This window comes from Pongo pygmaeus, chromosome 3 (assembly GCF_028885625.2).
Source record: "Pongo pygmaeus isolate AG05252 chromosome 3, NHGRI_mPonPyg2-v2.0_pri, whole genome shotgun sequence".
In the NCBI taxonomy this organism is placed as follows: Eukaryota; Metazoa; Chordata; class Mammalia; order Primates; family Hominidae; genus Pongo; species Pongo pygmaeus.
The window spans coordinates 161,688,178-161,700,198 of record NC_072376.2 but is presented as its reverse complement, the minus strand read 5'-3'; positions in this window follow the sequence as shown (position 1 = coordinate 161,700,198).

Below are 12,021 nucleotides of genomic sequence, written 5' to 3'. Positions count from 1 at the left end.
TCCCCACGCCCTCTTCACCAGAAGGTAATTGAAGCATCAACGGAAGTACATGTAAAGGGGCTGAGAGACATTTATAAATATATCAAGAGGGACAATCCCACCAAATTATATGTAATATGCTAGAGGACCCTTTCTCTAGCTATTAGCTCCAATTTTGTAACCCTTCAGAAGGAAAACTGAACCACAAGAGAAACTCCAATTTATATACTTTGAGCCTAAGGCATATTCAAGCCCTAGTGATCGATTGGAATGGCTTTATAAAGCTAAGGTAATCTACTGATGTCAGTTGGGGTTTTCTCATCATCCTGCACTTTTCCTCCATCAAAGGAAAGGAAAGAAAAGTGCCTGAATGGGATACGGCTCTACCAAAAAAACATCTAACACATAGGAAATGCTATTTCCCCTTGACACACTGTCATTATCCAACAAAAGACCAACTGAAGAGACAGGTGTTTCCTGGGGAATAAGATAGAACAGCGAGGGGCATTCTCCGAGATTTGAATGGGAGTAGGACTTTACCTAAAAGTCTGTGCTGACCTTTTCTTTATTTCTTTCTCTCTATCTCTCTTCCTTCCTTCCTTCCTTCCTTCCACCCTCCTTCCCCTTCCCCTTCCTTCCTTCCTTTCCTTTCTTTTCTTTCTTTCTCTTTCTTTCTTTTTTTCTTTCTCTCTCTCTCCTTCCTTCCTTCTTTTCTCTTTCTCTCTTCGTTCCTTCCCTTCTTCCTTTTTTGTTCTCTCTCTCTTTTCTTTTCTGTTCTTTCCTTTTCTTTCTCTTGAAGAGAACCTTAAAGAGTGGTATTCCTTCAAATCTTTCCTGTCTATGATTCAATCAAGGTAAGAGAGTCTTGGTTCATTCTTGCTTTTCAGTCTTTTGGAGACAGAGAAATGTATGTGTGGAGGATTCAACTTTAATCTTTTTTTTTTTTTTTAAATTGAGACAAAGTCTTGCTCTGTTGTCCAGGCTGCAGTGCAGTGGTGAGATCTTGGTTCACTGCAACTTCTGCCTGTTGGGTTCAAGTGATCCTCCCACCTCCACCTCCCAAGCAGCTGGGACCACAGGCATGTGCCACCAAGCCTGGCTAATTTTTGTATTTTTTTGTAGGGTCTGGGTTTTGCCATGTTGCCCAGGCTGGTCTCAAACTCCTGAGCTCAAATGATCTGTCCACCCTAACCTCCTAAAGTCCTGGGATTACAAGAGTGAGTCACCACACCTGGTGGAGGATGAAACTCATATGAAGAAGATACTCCATGAAGCATCAGATACATATTTGGAGAATAGGGACAGATAAGCCTCTTAGGTGTTTTTTGTTTTATATATAAATATGCTTTATATCAATGCCAGTTGCAGTCAGCCAAGAATAAGAGCAAACCTGGTCTTCTTCAGTGGTCAGAATTTGAGTGAGATCTGCATTCTCATGGGCAGGGAAATAAACTGCAATTATGGTGTGCTGAGGAACATGAGTTTGTTTTCAAAAAATCATGCTGAATTAACGTACTTGTTTCCGTTGAGCTTTTTAAGCCAGAACTTGATTTTTCCCTCCACCCTTCTGGTCCAAGCCTTTCTGCATGGAAAAAAGGGGAAAAGAACCACTTCTTTCTAATCAAATACTGAGCACAGGACACTCCACATTTTGGGAACAGGCCCCCAAATCTGGCCATAAACTGGCCCCAAAACTGTCCATAAACAAAATCTCTGCAGCACTGTGACATGTTCATGATGGCCACGATGCCCACGCTGAAGGTTGTGGGTTTACCGGAATAAGGGCAAGGAACACCTGGCCCACCCAGGGCAGAAAACTGCTTAAAGGCGTTCCTAAACCACAAACAATAGCATGAGCAATCTGTGCCTTAAGGATATGTTCCTGCTGTAGATAACTAGCCAGAGTCCATCCCTTTGTTTCAGCCCATCTCTTTGTTTCCTGTAAGGAATACTTTCAGTTAATCTATAATCTATAGAAACAATGCTTATCACTGGCTTTCTGTCAATAAATATGCGGGTAAATCTCTGTTCGGGGCTCTCAGCTCTGAAAGCTGTGAGTCCCCTGATTTCCCACTCCACCCTCTATATTTCTGTGTGTGTGTCTTTAATTCCTCTAGCGCTGCTGGGTTAGGGTCTCCACAACCATACTGGTCTCAGCACCATATTCCCACTTAGGGCATCCAGGCCATCCCAGCATTTGGGTGGAAAATCAAAAAGCAGAGTCAAGCAGGTGCTGAAATAGCAGACACAAGGCTGGTGAAAAGCTACATCCTTCTTCCTGATAAACCCTTCCCTCCAAAGTTGACTTTTCTGGGCAGGGCCCAGAAAACCATGCAGCAAGACATCTCTCTCTTTGAAAATATTTCATTAACCAATTAAACAGGCTTAAAGAGAAGCAAAATGTGTGACAATTTTCAAACCAATCTGATCCTTTTGGACTTGAAAATAGGAACTTTGGCACTGATGGCTGAGTTATTTTCTTTCAGTGTTTAAAGTTATTAAAAATTATAAACCCTTGTGAACTTTTTGATATAAATCAGTGGTTTTAGTATTGAAAACAACTTTCTTATTTTGAGCTTTGAAAAGTGGCTCAATATGTTTTCTATAATAACTTTACCACTTTCCAAGACATAGATTTAATATTACACAACTGTCACTATCCAAGACAAATTGAGCTCTTAAAGTAAAACTATGATAATTATAGTATATTCCCATAATGGCATGGAGAAAAATCCAAACTGATATGGATTTTGTTAATCTGATGATAACTGACACATGGGTTGATGTTACCTTTGCAGTATCTCTTGAAAAGAGGGCTAAGCACATTACTATGGGATGGGCAAACCCATAAGGAGATTGTTTACCTAAGTATACTCATTTACATACAAATTATATAATTGCAACACATAAGCAGGCAGTTCTGATATATTACTTCCAAATCATTTGTCTTTTTAAGCTTTTCTTAGACAACACTTGGTTAGCATACTGTTAGTAATTGTGAGAACTTCAATAACTTAATTTCTTGGTGGGAAAAATATTCAGATGATGTTTTTTTCTTGATACTTGGATCCAAGAGACTCAGTTTAAATTCTTGGGCAAGTACATTTATGGATCTCACTTTCATCATCTGAAAATAAAATAATCATACTTTTGTTACAGTATCACTGTGAGGATTAAATGGGATGAAAAATAAAACATCTGTCAGAGTGCCTGGAATATGGTAGGTTCCAAATAAAACCTTTTTGAATCTGAGTGTAAACTTTTAACAAAATCTGATTTTCTTTTTCCCAAATATTGTAATTACCAAGGATTTTTTTTTCTAGAAAATTTATGTCCATGTTTCCTTTAAGGGTTCCTTTAGAAATATTCCCTTACTTTCAATGTCTATTTTTAAAAATTATATAGCGCTCTATTAAAATATTAGGCTGAGCATGGTGGCTCATGCCTGTAATCACAACACTTTAGGAGGCTGAGGTGGAAGAATTGCCTGAGCCCGGAGGTCCAAGGTTACAGTGAGCTATGATTGCAGCTCTGCACTCCAGCCTGGGTGACACAGTGAGACCCTGTCTCTAAGATATATGAATTTTTAATATAGAGGGATTTTTTTTGTTCCTGCAAGGTTCTGTAACCATGGGGATTTAAGGATGCATACTCTACCCCATTACCTATATATTCACAATCCAGAAAATTGAAGTTCAAGAGCATGCTGGCTTTGGGATTCCTAGGGAGGGAGGAAGAGCAATGAAAAGGTGGAAGAGAATTCATTCCAGATGTCCACAAATTCCAAATACTACCCACGATGGCCTTTGTAGAAATGTCTTTCTTTCACTTGGTAGTGAACAGCTTTTTCAATATGAACTATTAAATGTAGAATTCTTGCCAGCTTTAGTTTCACCAAATTAAGAATGTTCCTTTCACAGAGGTATGCTTCTAAATCTTGGTTAACATAAAGATAGTACTTTGTTCAGGGACAGGGAATTTTAATCACTATAATCAACGTCTGTAGATTATAAATTTCTAAACTATAGAATATTAGGGTTTAAAAAAATGGGAAAACATCAACACAACATTCTCATTTGTCAGAATGAGGAAATGGAGACCTAGAATAATTTACCACCTTGTCAGATATCTAATGGCACTTTCAATTCTAACATTTATGTCTATTGACTAGTTTCTAAGTATCATTTTAACTGCACCATTCTCTCATAAATATAGTTACTTGAAAAGTTAGCTCTACTCTCTGTACTATACCCTTACAAATAACTACATGAAAAATAGGGCTTTGTCCTTTTATCAAAATGACACCATTAAATAATTAACTGGGATTCTGGTTTTATACATGATCACAGAGACAAGTGAAACCAAAAAGGAAATAGAGAAACAGTAAGAAATACTTAGAGCCAGGATGAAGAAAACCTAGTTTGCATGGATATTATGTTTTAGTGTAAGATAAAAACTTGAATCTATAGTAGAGAAGGTCAATCCTCATAGTCACCCTGGGAATGCAGAAAGGGAAGAGTGAAAGCGGTGTTTGGTGGAAAACAAAAACAACTCCCTTTCCTACTAACAAGCAAAACAGCTCAGACCTCTTTTCATCTTTGCCTGCTTGGGAACATTTCAGCTACTTACTCTGAATCTGGGATACCTAGCCAATGTCCACATTACAAATTGAGAGTCAGAAATAAAATCTCTGAAGAAAACAAAATATTTAAAAGAACCTGTAGAGGATGCAGCTGGCTGACCAGCACACACACCAAACCCATCATCTCCTTTAACTTGTTTTCAGAGAGTTGGAAAAAATTCGATATTCAGGGAAGGCATCTAAGTTCTCTTGGCTTAAGCCAAGAAGTAACAAAGAAGAGAGGTACTGTTTCTGTTTTAATTTTAAAATACGGCTAGGACACAGCTCAGGAGCCCATTTTGGAAAGCCATAATATATAACCCAAGGCTCCTAAGATGGATTGCCCTAGTGTTGTTTGATATCTCTTCAATGTCACATTATTATTCCAAACTTAAGTGGCCCTTCAGAGTTACTTCTATACCTACCAAGCTATCATGCCTAATCTTCAATTTCAAGGGGGTCCACAGACCCCCTTGAAAATATTCTCCTTAGAAGACCAAGTATCTCTGTAAAGCTTTAGAAGTGAATCATGCCAATTACTTTCTGTTTGTGTGGTCTGCTGGGAGTAAATTTCATAATGGGTTACCATCTATGAGATTTGAGAGTATTGGGGTGGAAGGATGTACTAAAACACACCACTGTTTTAACCACTGCATAATATCCTAGAGACCTACTAGATTTGCAAATACCCGCCCTTTCTGAAACTGATTAATACCTCTTGTGGCAATCACCTTCAAAAAGCAAGGAGATTGATGTAGTGATATGTTAGGCTCTTAAAAATGCAATCTAAAATTGTTTGCAAAAATATACTTCTAATAATTTGGCCAAAAGTCTAACTATTCAAAGATTTTCTCCTTTGAATATACCTCTTTGGATATACCTCTTTGATGCCCTAGTCCATGTCCAATTCTCAGTTTGTAAGTGCCCTACTGTCATGAGCAAACACAGGAGCCACAATGTGGCCAAAAATGGCAAAGGGACAGGCCCACTGTTACACTGCACTTTCCTTTTCATATCCTTGCAAAAAGTAAGATAATCTCAGTAATATCAAGATGAAAAGGCTTAAGGACCCTTCTGAAATCCATGAGGCAAATCTATCTGAACAGCCCAAACACCAAAGAGTCTATTTAGACAAAATAAAAATGTATCCCATTTGGCAAGGAAAAGCAACTGGCATGAATATTGAATGTGTTGAAAATTCTCACATCAGTATTAAAATGCAACCAGATAGTTCTTTAAAAATGACTAGCTTCTGAAATGGAAGCTAAATTGTTGGAATGTGTGTCCAATTCTAGATGGTTTCTCCTCTTTCAGGGACAGGAGAGCAAGATTTTCTGCCCATAGTTAATTCTGAAGATGAGCAAACATTTTCTAAAAGACATTTTTGCTAAAAGACTGACCAGACCACTCTAAACAAACAGAAAGGGAATGAATACATCTCAATCAAGATCTGGTACTGACCAGTTTACCTAAAACATTGCGCTTTCTTTGGATGTCTTCCTGCACAACAACAGAATCAGGCTTAAAAAGTGCTTTGTACAAAATAGCAACCCTTGCCCAAAAGCTGGATCTGTAACAAAGAAATAAAACCTCTTCCTTCCAGGGAGCAAACCAGTCAGCTTAGTTCATGCCACGAATATCTTTCTTATGCAAAGAAAAGTATGAACTCATTGGTAATGAATTATAATATTAACTTCCCTATTTCTATTCCAATTTCAGTAGAACTACACCACCAAGGGAATTAGCTACAATAAGAGAGAGAAAGGGGGCTAAAAATTATTTATAAATATATTATGAGGAGGACAAAAAGAGTAGATAGAAAAAAACAAACTAAATGGGGACACAAGGAAATACAAAATATGGGCTAAACTATACAGAAAAAAGTGTAGAGTAAGAAGTTACTAGCTCCAGCCTTCAAGATCACTGAAACATTCAGAGTCAATCATGGCCTCTCACACCTGCAACGTTTTTTTCAACAAACAGAAAATGCTACTCTCAGCCACAGCCAAGTTCTTTGGAAAACCTGAATGAAAAGTCTAAAGAAATCTTTTATTGCTCACTCTTTCATGCTTGGAAAGATAACAATTGTTTGACTCAGCTCCTTGAGAGAGAAGAGACTAATTTATCTTTGTAATTTCAGAGCCTAGTAGAGCACCCAGCACACAGTAGGCTCTTACTTACTACATGCTTGGGATGATGACTGAGGCATTTTCTTCCACCATATTCCATAATCTTCTAGCCCTGGGGGTGCAGAGAGATTACCTGGCCAAGAAGACTAGGGGTAAAGTACCTTTTTTTACCTGGTAAGTGGGTTGGGAGTTAGGAAAACATGATGTCTGGCCAACCCCTTTCCTAAAGGAGTTTATGTATCCCAATGCCCCACCCACCACCCACCTCCACCACATACCCAGCATTTGTTGCTTGTAATGGGTCAATACATCAATGAATTGATGAGTTGCAAAGGAAAAAAAATACATGCTTGGAAAATGAATTTAACTAAACAAGATTGAATGTAGCCCAGCCCTTTACTCACTGAGCTTGAAGGCTCAACTCTCCACAACCCCCTGGGAGAGAGGAAGGACATGGCATTAATACTAGCGCTGTTAGTGCTAGCTATTGCAACATCAGAAGTATCAAAACTCAACTGTCTGGTGCCAATGGCAAAACCAATGCTTACCAAATACATTATAATAATAAATATAACTTTATAGGTCTCACAGATTTATTTATGTCTGCAACTCTAAACCTGCTCCCAGCCCCCAGTCTCCAGAAACCAAGCTAGCTGGCCTTTTGGAGATGAAAATAGCATCAGGCATCAAGGGTGTGCATTTATGAGCAGGACAGGAGGGTGGACTAGCACCTGAACCTTAATGCATTCCTTAAAAGTTTTCAATGGGAGCATGAGTCAGGGGTGCCACCTGGAGAGAACCGTTCTCAGTAAAAGAAGGACAATGTTTACCTTCAACTACCCAATTTTTTGCTTCCAGGAGATGTAACACACAGATTGCCTGTAACCATGGCAATCAGCTCAGCTGTGAGCACCCTCATTTATTCAAAGCACAGAGGCAGTATAGGAGAGAAAATACTATTACAAATAGGAACAATAAGATTTAATGTCAGATGCCAAAATATGATTGGTTCAGTATTGGATTCCCAGCCATATGAAGCACATTACACTTTCTTGGTTTCATCTGCTCTTTCCTGATCCTCAAGGGTAATATTAATTTCAATTTCTTCCAGAAACAATGATTGACTTGTTTCTAGCACTATCTTGGGAGTGAAATAAAAATTTTGGAAAAATACATTCTCGGCAATGCACTGTGTGCAACAGAGTTGAGATAACCATGCCAAAAACTATAAGGAAATGTCAACATACACTTAAAAAAAATAACTTTTGATGGAGTTGTTTTAGGGAGGTATTCAACTTCTCGTGAATAAGTAATAAAGGATGGATACTGTATTTACTGATTCTTCTCCCTAATTTCAGTCTCTTTACACTCCTGGAAGAAAAAAAGTATTATGGAGGCCACTTTGCAATCTTCTAAAAGTAGAGTAACAGAAAACCTATTCTTGATTTTCAAGGCAATTACTTATAACTCATCAATTAACTAAACTTCAGTTATTGCAAAATTTATTAACTGTATCCTAAGATTTCCACTAATAAAACTCAACTAATGTATTTCACAGGTACACAAATATCCAAGATTGGAAAGAAGAAAGAAAATGACAACAGAATTTTGCAGTCTACAAGGCAAGCACTGCCATTCATGTAGTTATGGAGTTCCTACTATGTGCAGACAATGGGAAACTTTACGAAGGTGAGCAGACAGGGATCTCACACTCCTACTATGTGTAGAGCAATGGGAAATGTGTGGCGATAAGGTAAAGCTCTTTTATTTCAAAATATTTTAGCACAGAAGGAGAAATGTCTACTTGAACAATGAACAAAATACCTTATTGAAACAAGTCTGTAGAAATCTGTTTAATCAGAAAAGCATAAAAGTTATTACTCTTAGCTGAGTGCTAACTGATTTGATTCAAGTTGTCTAAAATTTTCATTGCAGATTTTGAAGCTTGATAAAGCCATAATTTGAAGACTGCTTCATTTCCCTAATGCTCAGCCTATTTATCACTTGTAATTCAGAAAGGATTTTTAAAAGACAAGAAATAATTTTTTAAATGTTATGCATGTGCCTTTTAAAAAATTTCTTTTAGCCTTGTGCCTCCCACTAAAACTTCTTTTCTCAAGTTCTTTGGCCCAGGCTGTAAGTGACAACTAGCAATCCCATTCCTCTGCCTTATAAAGTCTTGGAAGAAAACAAATTCAAGATCACTTTCCCCCCTGACCACTTAAGAGAAAGAGATAGATTTTAGGCTAATGATTAGAGGCATCTAAGACCTACTATAGTATTTCTAACCATGAGAAACCATTACTATTTTAAAATAATGGTGTGTAGAGGATTGGTCACTATTCCCTTAGTAATGAAATTTACTCTTGCAAAATTTTCTTGCTAATGCTAGTTATCAACTACTTATCAAGAAAATCAAGTGACAACATTCATACCAATCCCTTTAATTTCAGTAAGCCAAAACCAACGAGACTTATTCACTTGTCACTTGGCATTACTTTCTCCTTCTGTCAAAGAAGACTCCGGGTTTTTTTTCACTTAGGCATTTCCTTAATAATAACTATTCTAATATCCAAATTGCATATACTAGTCATTATTGGGTAGCTATCCCCATAACCTGAATACTTCCAGGCTTCGTTCCTATGTGAAGTCTTAGTAATGTTACCGTCCAAACTACGGCAGCTCTTTACCCTCCTCTTCATGACTGGAGGAGTTCAGCGTGCTCTCAAGCCGCCTTCTATCTGTTCTAGGCATCCCACGGTGGCTTCTCCAGAGAGCTCAGAAATATGTCTGCTCCTGTTCCCATTTTCCTGCTCTTTCCTCCAGGAACCTCGACGTAGCCTGTTCCCAATGCCCTCTATGGAATCAGCCAGGTCCATGCCACAAGTATGAATTGTTTCCAGTGCTGCAGTCCTGGGAGTGCCTGAGCCACAAGCCAGTGTCCCCTACTCAGTTCTGCCCTGTGGGGACTGAAGCAGGACTATATTCTCACAGGCTCTCCTAAAATCTGGGCTGCCAGCTTCTAGCTCTTCTCCATTCTCAAAGTGGCCCAGGCCATCTCTCAGACCAAGGGTAAATGCTATGCCAGTTCCACCTGTTGTCTTTGTGTGCATAAATCTCATTCTTTGTGCTTTATCTCAAAAAAAACAAAATCAACTCATAGGGTTATATTCTCCTGAAGAGATTCCACAGCCCACCAGTCCTGCAAAGTCAGACATAGAAGGCCAGTTTAGGCATATATATATACACACACACACATATTTATATATAAACATATATATGTAAACTCTACATATGTGTGTACATATATATGCATACACATATAGAGAGAGTTTATATGTTTATATATACATACAAATTATATATAGAATTTGTATAGACATATAAACTATATATAGCATTTATATAGACATATATATATGTCTCTCTCTATATATATATAAAACTCATGTTATATATGACAAATCCCATATATAACAAATCAGTGGTGGGGTATGGTAATTCAAAAAAATGAATATGGTTTCAGGTGGAAATTAATTTATATGGTCAAGACTGCTAATTAGGCTTTTGTTGCCTTTAACCTAAGAGTAAGGCCAGCATCTGTGGTTATGAGCAAATACTTAAGGCTATGGTAGCTGCAAACACTTGCAGCCCTGAGTCGAAGGACAAAGGCTAGAATAAATTCCCTACCAAATGCTCAGAAGTGATATTTATGCAAAGAAGATGTATATTTTAATAAATATTTGTGGAATACCTATTACTTGCCAGGAACTAAGGACACAAAAGGGATTAAAGCACCAGGTCAGCCCCAAAACAGCATGAAATATGCACCCAGGCAGTGCTGGGTTCAAGCCCTAGTTCTGTCCCTTGCTACTTTATGACCTTAAGAATCTTCAAGATGGAGTTCTCAAGAGTCACAAGTATGACAGCGTACATGCAATTCCTTGCCATCAGCACAGATGTTTGTCGTGTATTCATTTATGAGTGAATAATTATTGAGTGACAACTATATCCCAGGCATTGTTCCAAGAATTAGAGTTACAGCAGTAGACAAGAAAGAATGTCTCATAATAATGAAATGAAGCTAACTTTATTACATTTATATCACAGTGAAATCAACCAGGTCAAAGGAAATGATTCTTATCCTGTGTCACTCCAAAAGATCTTATCCAAAATAAAATGATGTATTTTTTAATTTCCAAAAATAGATTAAATTAAGTTGAGGTCTCTACCTGTACAGTGGCAGGAGAGATGAATCAGCACCTTAACAATTTATTTTGCTCACCTCCTTCTTCATTCTGTTCTCCACTCTTTCCCTCAATTGGTAGATTTTGTCCCTGGATGGCCTCTCCTTCTCACACTTTTGTGTAGACAGACATGAGTGTTCAGTTTTGTGCGTAGTGTGTGTGTGAGAGAGAGAGAGAGAGAAAGATAACTGAAAGAGAGTGTACACATGTGTGTCTGCAAGAACAATGGTAGACATCCATGATCCTTTGAAGAAATTTAACCTGGGTTAATTACTCAAAATCCTTATATTCAGAACCTTCCATATTGAAGCTTCCCTGATCCTTTTCTGCTCCAATAGCTCATAGCAATGCCTGAGTGCTTTGTTTCTTAAAGAGGAGTTTATATTTGTAGAGAAGTTGTAAAGAGTCTCCATATACCTGCACGTAGTTCCCCTGTTATCAGGAATTTGCACTAGTATGGCACATTTGTCATCATTAATGAACCAAAACGGATATTATTATTGGCTAAAGTTCATACTTCATCTAGGTTTCCCAACTTCCCTGAGGTCCTTTTCTTGTGCCAGGATCGCATCCAGGACCCCACATTACATGTAGTCCTCATGACTCTTAGACTCTTCTTCTTGGCTGTGATAGTTTCTCAAACTTTTCTTGATTTTGATGACCATGACAGTTTGAGAAGTATTGGTCAGAAATTTTTGTAGAATGTCTCCTGGTTGGAATTTGTCTGGGGTTTTTGTCATGATGAAACTGAGGTCATGGGTGTTTGGGAGGAAGACCACAGAGGCAAAGTGCCATTCTCTTCCCATCATATCAAAGGTACATGCTATCAGCATGACTAACTTATCATTACTGATTTTTACCATGAACACCAGGCTGAGATAGTCTGAAAATCCTTTTTTAACAGAGATTTTTACCAATTATTATATTTGTATTCCCAAACTGCTTCAAAGATATTTATCAAGAAATCTCAAAATAGCCTCTTATTTTTACCTAAAATTCATTCATCCCTTAATTTTCACTGCGAAATATATTGAGTCTACTATCA